The sequence below is a fragment of the Eretmochelys imbricata genome, chromosome 1, assembly GCF_965152235.1.
Source record: "Eretmochelys imbricata isolate rEreImb1 chromosome 1, rEreImb1.hap1, whole genome shotgun sequence".
Lineage (NCBI taxonomy): Eukaryota > Metazoa > Chordata > Testudines > Cheloniidae > Eretmochelys > Eretmochelys imbricata.
The window spans coordinates 321716634-321724280 of record NC_135572.1 but is presented as its reverse complement, the minus strand read 5'-3'; the positions used below and the strand labels follow the sequence as shown (position 1 = coordinate 321724280).

General features: G+C 52.6%; 1 pseudogene; it reads right to left on the bottom strand.

Moving 5' to 3' along the window:
* Window positions 1-3782: 3782 nt before the first annotated feature.
* Window positions 3783-4496, bottom strand: LOC144257462 (tetraspanin-7 pseudogene; annotated as a pseudogene).
* Window positions 4497-7647: the final 3151 nt, after the last annotated feature.

Sequence of the window (7647 nt, the reverse complement as noted above, 5' to 3'; positions counted from 1 at the left end):
TTTTGTTAATATTTCTTAAACAAATAGCAAAATACTAAGCTTGGTTAATCACATCCTTGATATTGTACCTTTCTGAGTAGTATAGACAAACCAGGCACAGTGATTAACATTCAAATTGTAACTGATTCCTTGAAGAAAACATTTTTGCATTTTCAATAAACCTGGACTTGCAGTCGGGACAAATTCTCACTGAAATCAGGCAGACTTTCTCGTAAGTAAGGACATGGCTGAGTAACAGAACAGGAGATGTGGTGTTAAACTTTAAACAATGGAAAAGACTGAGATTTCCAAGTATTTTTAAAGAACAAAGACTCAGTCATCTTTCAAAATAAGAACCAGACCCTCTTCCCTTTGAAGTTAATAGGAGTTTTGCCACTGATTTCACTCGGAGAAATATGGCACTATAGTTAATACATTAACACACAACACCTAGTGACTAGACTCTAGAATGAAAAAGGATCATTTGAATCAGGGTCCCAGAAATGAAATTATTGGAGCAGGATTTTTAAATATAGTAATAGTTAAACTTTAAAAAAAAGAACGAATAACTGTGTCCCTTTCTGCTAAGGGGAGGAGGTTGGAATGATAGTCTGCAATCTGATTGAAGAGGAAGAGAATCCCCCTGAAAATTAACTGGTGCAAGTAATGTCTTAAATAAGAGCATGCAAAAAGTTGCTCCTGGTGGTTGTTTGTGTTGTGGTAGTGCCTAAATGCCCCAGTCAGGACCAGGCCCCTTGTGAAAGGTATTATGTAGACAGGCAAGAAGAGGAGAGCTACTGCCCAAAGATTTTTCTCCTGGGGGAAACCTCTTCCCAGCCTCCACCCCATAATGGTTTCTTACGCCAAAGAATCAATGCAGGGCTACATTCTGGGGGAAAATTCAAAGGGTAAAAATTATTCCATGTGAACCAAACCATAGGTAGTATATGGCCTAGGCCAGGGACCCACATGATGTAGCTATGAAAATAATGTGAAATATAATAAAGCAGTATTTGATCCCAAAGGTAAGAATTTTTGGTGAGATTCTTCTCCCTCAAGAAGACTTGAAAACACTGCTCTAGGGCATCTTTTTTGCATGTATGGACCCCTAATGTTGAATGGAGGTGGACCCCTTTGGAAATCTTAAACATAGAGTGCAGCCCCCCAGGGGTCCGGCCCACAGACTGAAAACTACTGCCCTAAAGCTGCCCACTTGGAATCCTGTCGAGCAAGCCCCTTTCCGGCTAATTGTAAGCGGACTCTGGGCTTAACTATAGAGCTTGTCCAGTGCAATTGCAAAGGTCTGGGATTGAAATTCCCGGGACTGTGGACAGCGCTCCTTTCAGGCTGAGTAACAGAAGAGGACCTTTTCTTCCTGCAAAGGCAGGGATCGGAAAGATCGCTTTCCTCCTTTGCACAGGTACACCCAGCTTGGAGTGGGCACAGCTGAAAACTGCAGTCACCCAGCTCTCCTTGAGGCTGCAGCGTGGGGACAATCACATTCAAATAGCTTATTGGCTAAGCGGGTTCCCCGGCTCTGTCCTTCCCTCCTTCCTTACTGAGAGGGAAGAGTCTCTGACATGCAGAAATATTAGTAACTGACCACTTCCCCGCTCCGCCTCCATCAATCCCATTCCTACGGAACAAGCAAAAGAGAGCGAGTTAAAAAGCCAGAGGTGGGTTTAGGAGAAGACGGGGTGGTTAGGCTTCCCTGGGAGGAAGCCCTACAATGCTAACAAGCAACTGCCCCTTCTATTTATTTCATGCACTTTGGGCTAGATCTTGCAACCCCTACTAATCCTTTAGGTGGCTATTCCAATGACTAAGGAGGGCGATTGTACGTTTTGACGGGAGCGCTGTCAGTCAGAAGCTCCCGGCCTCCTAGCTTGGCTCGCTCAATTCAAATGTAGCTTGTGATCGCTGCTGTTAAAAAAATTCCCTGCCGTTCGGACAGCCCATGGCGAATAGCCTTTTGCAGCCAATTTCACTGAAGGTAGCAAGTTCCTCTTGCAAAAATTCCAGCCTGAAACTGCCTTCCGCCTGCAGAAACCATCCTCTTTCTGCCGTCCCCAAAGCCTTCTGCTTACCCCCTTACCACTCCTCTAGCGGGCAGGATAAAAAGGACATCGCTCTGCCTATGGAGGGCTCGAGTCCGAAGGGAGACAAAGGTTAAGACGGCAGGGTAAATGCCCATTTTAGGGGAAACTAAAGCGGGGACGTGGGGAAGCAAAACCGAGCTCTTAAAGGTGACCTTTTCCTTTGGCTAGGGCGGCTACGGCGCGGCCTTTCGCCGTCCGGCAGCGGATCGGCGGGGAACGCAAGGCGGTCGCATTTCGCACCCGCACCCGCTGCGGCGGTAGTGACAGCGGGTTTCCTCCGGGCAGCAGCTTTTTCAGGGGGTGGGGCGGGAGGGAAGAGAGCTGTGGCTGAAGCTGGATCCTTCGACAAAGGGAGAATTGCAAGACTGAAAATCGCTCTGTAAACCAGCAAGAGACTCTGGGGCCTCCCTCGCGGAAAGCGGCGGGGCGGGGGCAGAGATTCAAGGGACGCCCGCCAGTGTCCGAAGCGAATGGGGCGGGGGGGGTGACTCCACTTCCCCCAGGGGATGCGTGAGGAGCCGTGCAGACCTTCCTCTTCTTCCTACTGAGGTCCATGGGGGGAGGGGGGGGCTCTGCAGCCTCTTCAAGGAGCCCCGGATCCGAGCGCTGTTGCTGGCCCAGCCCCTCGGGGTGGCTTACAACTCGCGGCGAGAGGAGCGGGGGGCGCAGGCTGCAGCAGGAGAAGGGGTGTGGGGAAAGCTGCAACTTACGTTCAAGAAGCACAACCTCCCTCAGCAGCGAGGACCCCCTAGGCGGCACCTGGACTGCAGGTGAAGAGCAAAAGGCAGGGGTGGGCCGGTGTCACTGGGGGACTGGCACTTTCAAGGACTGTCCCCGGAACTAGCCGCCCGCCAGAGGCCTCTATTGAAAGCCCCTGCCACCGGCTGAAACCTACAGCCGCCCGTTGTCTGCCGCGATAACAACAGCTCCCGTTGGAGAATCAAACCCCGCTCTCCCCCAAGGAAACTCCGCTAACTTCGCTGTCGGGTCAAACCCCTCTCGCGCCCAGACCCCGCAGCCCCTGTCCCCTTGCAGGGATGCCAGGCGTGTATGTGACGGGAAAGTCTCGCCTGCCGGCCGGGGAGACAGCGATACCCGTTCTTCCTCCCACCGCTGTTCACACGGGAAAGTCTCTCGCCCAGTCTCTCTCCGCGGGCGCCTACAAGCTGATGCGCTGCCCGGGGAGGGCTGAGGCCGGGGGGAAGCAAGGGGACAGGAGGGGAGAGCTGGTGCTGCCGATCTAGTTCTCCAAGCAGATGGTGGAGAAGCGGGGAAGGGCGTGGGGGGAGCAGATAAGACGCGTGGGGGGGCGGGGAGGGGGTTGCTGCTGCTCCAGTCCCCGGAGGAGGAGGCGGGATGGGGGACAGGAGTCAGAGGCTGGTGGGGTGTCGCTGGTCCAGCCCCGGAGAAGCGCGGCAGGCGGCTCTGCAGGCAGCTGGGGGAGGGAGAGGATAGCGCCCCCAGCAGTGAGGCCAGTCAGTTTTCAGAGACGTGCTGGAGGGGTGCCCGGGATAGGCTTAGCGTAGGGGGGCTGCGGGGGCTGGCAGCCGCAGCGCTGGGAGGAGGACGGGCTCCGGGGAGGGAAGCCAGGGGCAGAAGCTGCGGGCGGGGCGATGGGGGCAGCCCGGGCCTTGCTGCCCGCGGAGGAGGCGGGCGGGGCCGGGCGCTGGGAACACCCCGGGCCGGGCGCTGCGGGGGCAGCGCTCAGCGCGGCGCGGCGCGGAGGCGGGCGGCCAGCAGGCAGGCCAGCGCGATGCCCACGCCCTGCAGCAGCGCCAGCCCCAGCGCGGCCGTGGCGATGTAGAACAGGTTGTCGCTGACGAAGCCGGAGACCTTGGCGAAGCAGCCGTCGCGGTGGATGCCGCGGGCGTCGGGCGGCAGCGGGCTGTGCTGGCAGCCCCGGCGCGCCCGGCAGCAGCTGCCCGGCACCGAGCCGTTGCGCCCGGGCTGCGCCAGGGACCAGGGCGAGGCGAGCCAGTCGCGGTAGCTCTCGGCCCCGCAGCAGTCCAGGGCGCGCTGCAGGGAGTCCAGGGCGTCCGCCTTCTGCTCGTCCTCGCCGTAGGCGCGCACCGCCTCCCGCAGCCCGGCCCGGAAGCCCTCGGCCAGGTCCCTGCGGTAGAACAAGGCGGAGAGCCCCGCCGCCAGCCCGGCCGCCAGCACCGCCAGCTGGAAGGCCGCGTAGGTGCGCAGCAGGCAGCGATGCTCGGCGGCGGCGCTGAAGCAGCCCAGGAAGCCCCAGACCAGGACGGCGGCGCCCGTGGCCAGCAGGATGAAGGGGGTGTTGGGGTAGTGGTTGGCAGACAGCACCAGGTAGCTGCCCAGCGAGATCTTGGCCCAGATGCCCAGGGTGAGCATGGTCAGCCCCGCCGCCCAGAAGACGAAGCTGAAGGCCATGAGGGAGAGCTTGAGCAGTGCCATGGTGGCCCCCTCGGCGCTGCGGGTGGCCCCCTTGGGTGCTGTTACCAGGTGCTGCGGCTGGTGAGGAAGGGCACCCTGGAGAGCTGGTGCTGTGGGCGGCTGGATGCCACCCTTAGCTAATGCCCCTGCAGGGCGCTGCTGGGTGTCCAGCTGGGAAGCTGCCCCTGCAGGGTGCTGAGCCGGGTGTCCAGCTGGGAAGCTGCCGCTGCTGGCCGTCCAGGTTGGGTGCTGCTGGGTATCCAGCTTGAAAGCTGCCCCGGGTGGTGACGAGATTGGGGGTGCCCTTGGGTTCTGCAGCTGCTGGGTGCTTCTGCCCCCACTGGGTTTCCAGGCCAGTCGTTGGAGAAGGGACGTTTTGCGACTCTCTCCCGGCTGCAGCGGATCAGAGTCTTCTTCCTCCTCTTCACTGCGGGATGGGTGGCCACAGACGCCTCCTGCTGCTGCTGGCACTGCCAGCGGCTGATCCCCGTGGACAGAGAGTCTCCGTGGGCAAACTGCTGCCCTGGGTAACGAGCGGCTGGGTTTGTAGTAAAAGCTGCGCCCGTCACACTGGAGGATCCCCCGCTGGGAGGAGAGGACCACCTCCTCCCCCAGCTGTCACTCAGCCCTCCAGAGGCTGCTGCTGCTGCTCCAGCCGCGCGTCCTCCCGCCTTGGCATCAGGGCACCAGCTGCTAAGTCGCTGGTCATGGTCGCCGCCTTCCCGTTTAGAGCAGGTGTGTATAGTTCTGAGACCGCTTTTCAGTTAAGTCCTACACGGCAAAACCAGTGGGCACAGCACAGATGATTTCCAGGGAGGGCTGGCCGGGAGTCCTCACCTGGAGAGCCAAGCAACCCTGCTCACCTGCGTATTTAAAAAGCTGGTGACAGGGTTGTCTTTCGTTCCCTTTCTCTCAGTCACTGGTAAAATTCCACAATGGAAACTACTCCCATCCCTTGTGTCTCCCACATCAAAGCCCAGCAGATGATTTCTGGTCCTTCTTGGGAGCTAGAGAAGTATCTGGTGTATAGGGGAGCCTGCAATACTGTGTTATGAAGAGGAATAAGAGCCTCGTAATCAATCCCTCCCAGCCAGTTTTGCTTTCCAGCCTACACATCAATCCGAGAAAAATGCTGTAGAAAACCAGGCTACAGCTTTGAAATGATAGGGCATACCTGTTCTAAGCAACTACCTCTTCCCTTTGGTACCGCTAGTGCATAGCAAGCAATATGGGATTTTGGAAGGGACAAATAAACGAATTCTTCAGATCTCCCTCCATAGATTTATGGTGCAATAAATGGAGGAGTATATGTCAGATCGATTGTTTCCTCTCTTGCCTTTGAACTGCACTGTCAAATGAAAAGGTTCTGCTGCTGGAACCACAAGATTAATTTTTTTCAGAATCTACAGTGGTATGGGATTACATTCAGCAAAGGAACTATCCCTTTGTAGTTACTGGTTCTGATTTTAATTCTAAGCACTAAAAACAGAGGCCTAATCCAAATATTTTTAAAGAAAACATACAAATAATGCATTATAGTGGGTTTTTTTCATTTTATTTCCCATATTTGATCAAACATAGGACACTTCCTAGAAACAAATCCTAAAGCCATACAGTCAAGGAGAACATGATTTATTTACCATAGAGTAATTATTAGGTGTACAGGAAATCTTTCTTCCTGTTTTCGCTTTGCTAAGCATTAACTTTATTTACCTGGAGATAAGCATGAGCAATAAGAGAAAAAAATAGTTATACACGAATGTTCATTAATGGACATTATTTGTACTATAGTAGCACCTAGAGGCCCAAGTCAGATGGGATGCCATGATGCACTTTACAAACATAGCAAAAAAACCACTCTCTGCCCCAAGAGTTTACAATTTAAATAGGTAATGCAGACAAAAGGTGAAGCAAGATCACAGACAGCTGGGAATAAAGCCCAGTTCTGCTGAGTCCTAGTCCAGTGCCCTGTCCGTAGGCCCCATTGCTTCTTAGAAATTAGTGATTCATGGAACTTGAGCCTGAATCCGTTTCTTCTTAATGTGGTCTGGCAAAAACATACAAAGTATGTGACAATCTGTTACTTGCTCTTTTATTTAGGTTCATCACAGTGATATCAGTGCATTGGATACAGATATTCCTCAGGTGAATTGCGAGACATAAAACTGAATGCCAAGTGCCTTCAGGCAGAGAAGTGTCTTCTATCTTTATCTTGAATAATTTCTTATATTACGCTATTACTTTTACAAAATGTTTATTACCTTTTTAATAACAGTTGGCAAAAGAATCCTGAAGTGTACAATTTTATTGAGAGTCTGCACAGTTACAACTTTTGTTAACCTGATTCCTTCTTCCATAATGTAAATTCTGGTCCTGATTTGTCCTCATTTGCACCCTAGGTAAATCAGGAATAGTTCCACTGAAATCAGTAAAAATAGTGTTTGTCAGTTCTTAGATAACATCAACAGCCTTGGCCAGAGCTGGCACTTGGTTTATCAGTGTCACACCCCTAATCTCTAACATTGACACAGACATGAATCTCAGAGGAATATAGAGGATTTTCAGCCTCTAAAGTAGAGATTACTCCTATTCCCCTCCTGTCTGCCTGGTTACACCACAATAGATTACACTATATAATGTCTAAACTTCTCCTCATGTGTCAATGCCAGTATCCACAATTAACTGTAGGAGGTCATATGCCTGACAGAAGCTACATGGATATAGGCTAAGTATGTCTGAAATCTCAAAACTGGAGGCTAAAAAGAGCAGGTCCTCATTGACATAACTGGAAAAAATACAGTTTAACCTCTCAATAAATACATAAATCAACCCTACCACAGTTGGTAGGTGCTTAAAGGCACCATCACAAGGATCAGCATCAGCTATGCTTTCTGGACCAAAAAAAAGCATGGTTCCCCCCCTTCCAGCCAGCTGTACTGGAAGAAAAAATCTCATCCTTGGGGCAGGGAGTAGCAAAAATTGAGCCCTATTGGCCAGAGCCTGGGTGTAAATTGGTGTATTTCCATTGACAATGGTATTCAGCAGTAGAGGAGCAATGGAATTACACCCATTTACACCAACTGAGAATCTAGTCCTTCAAAGTGAAATAATAAAACCATTTATGATCAGAATATCCTCTTGTCCTCCAGGCTTTTATACGGTCAGAACCAAA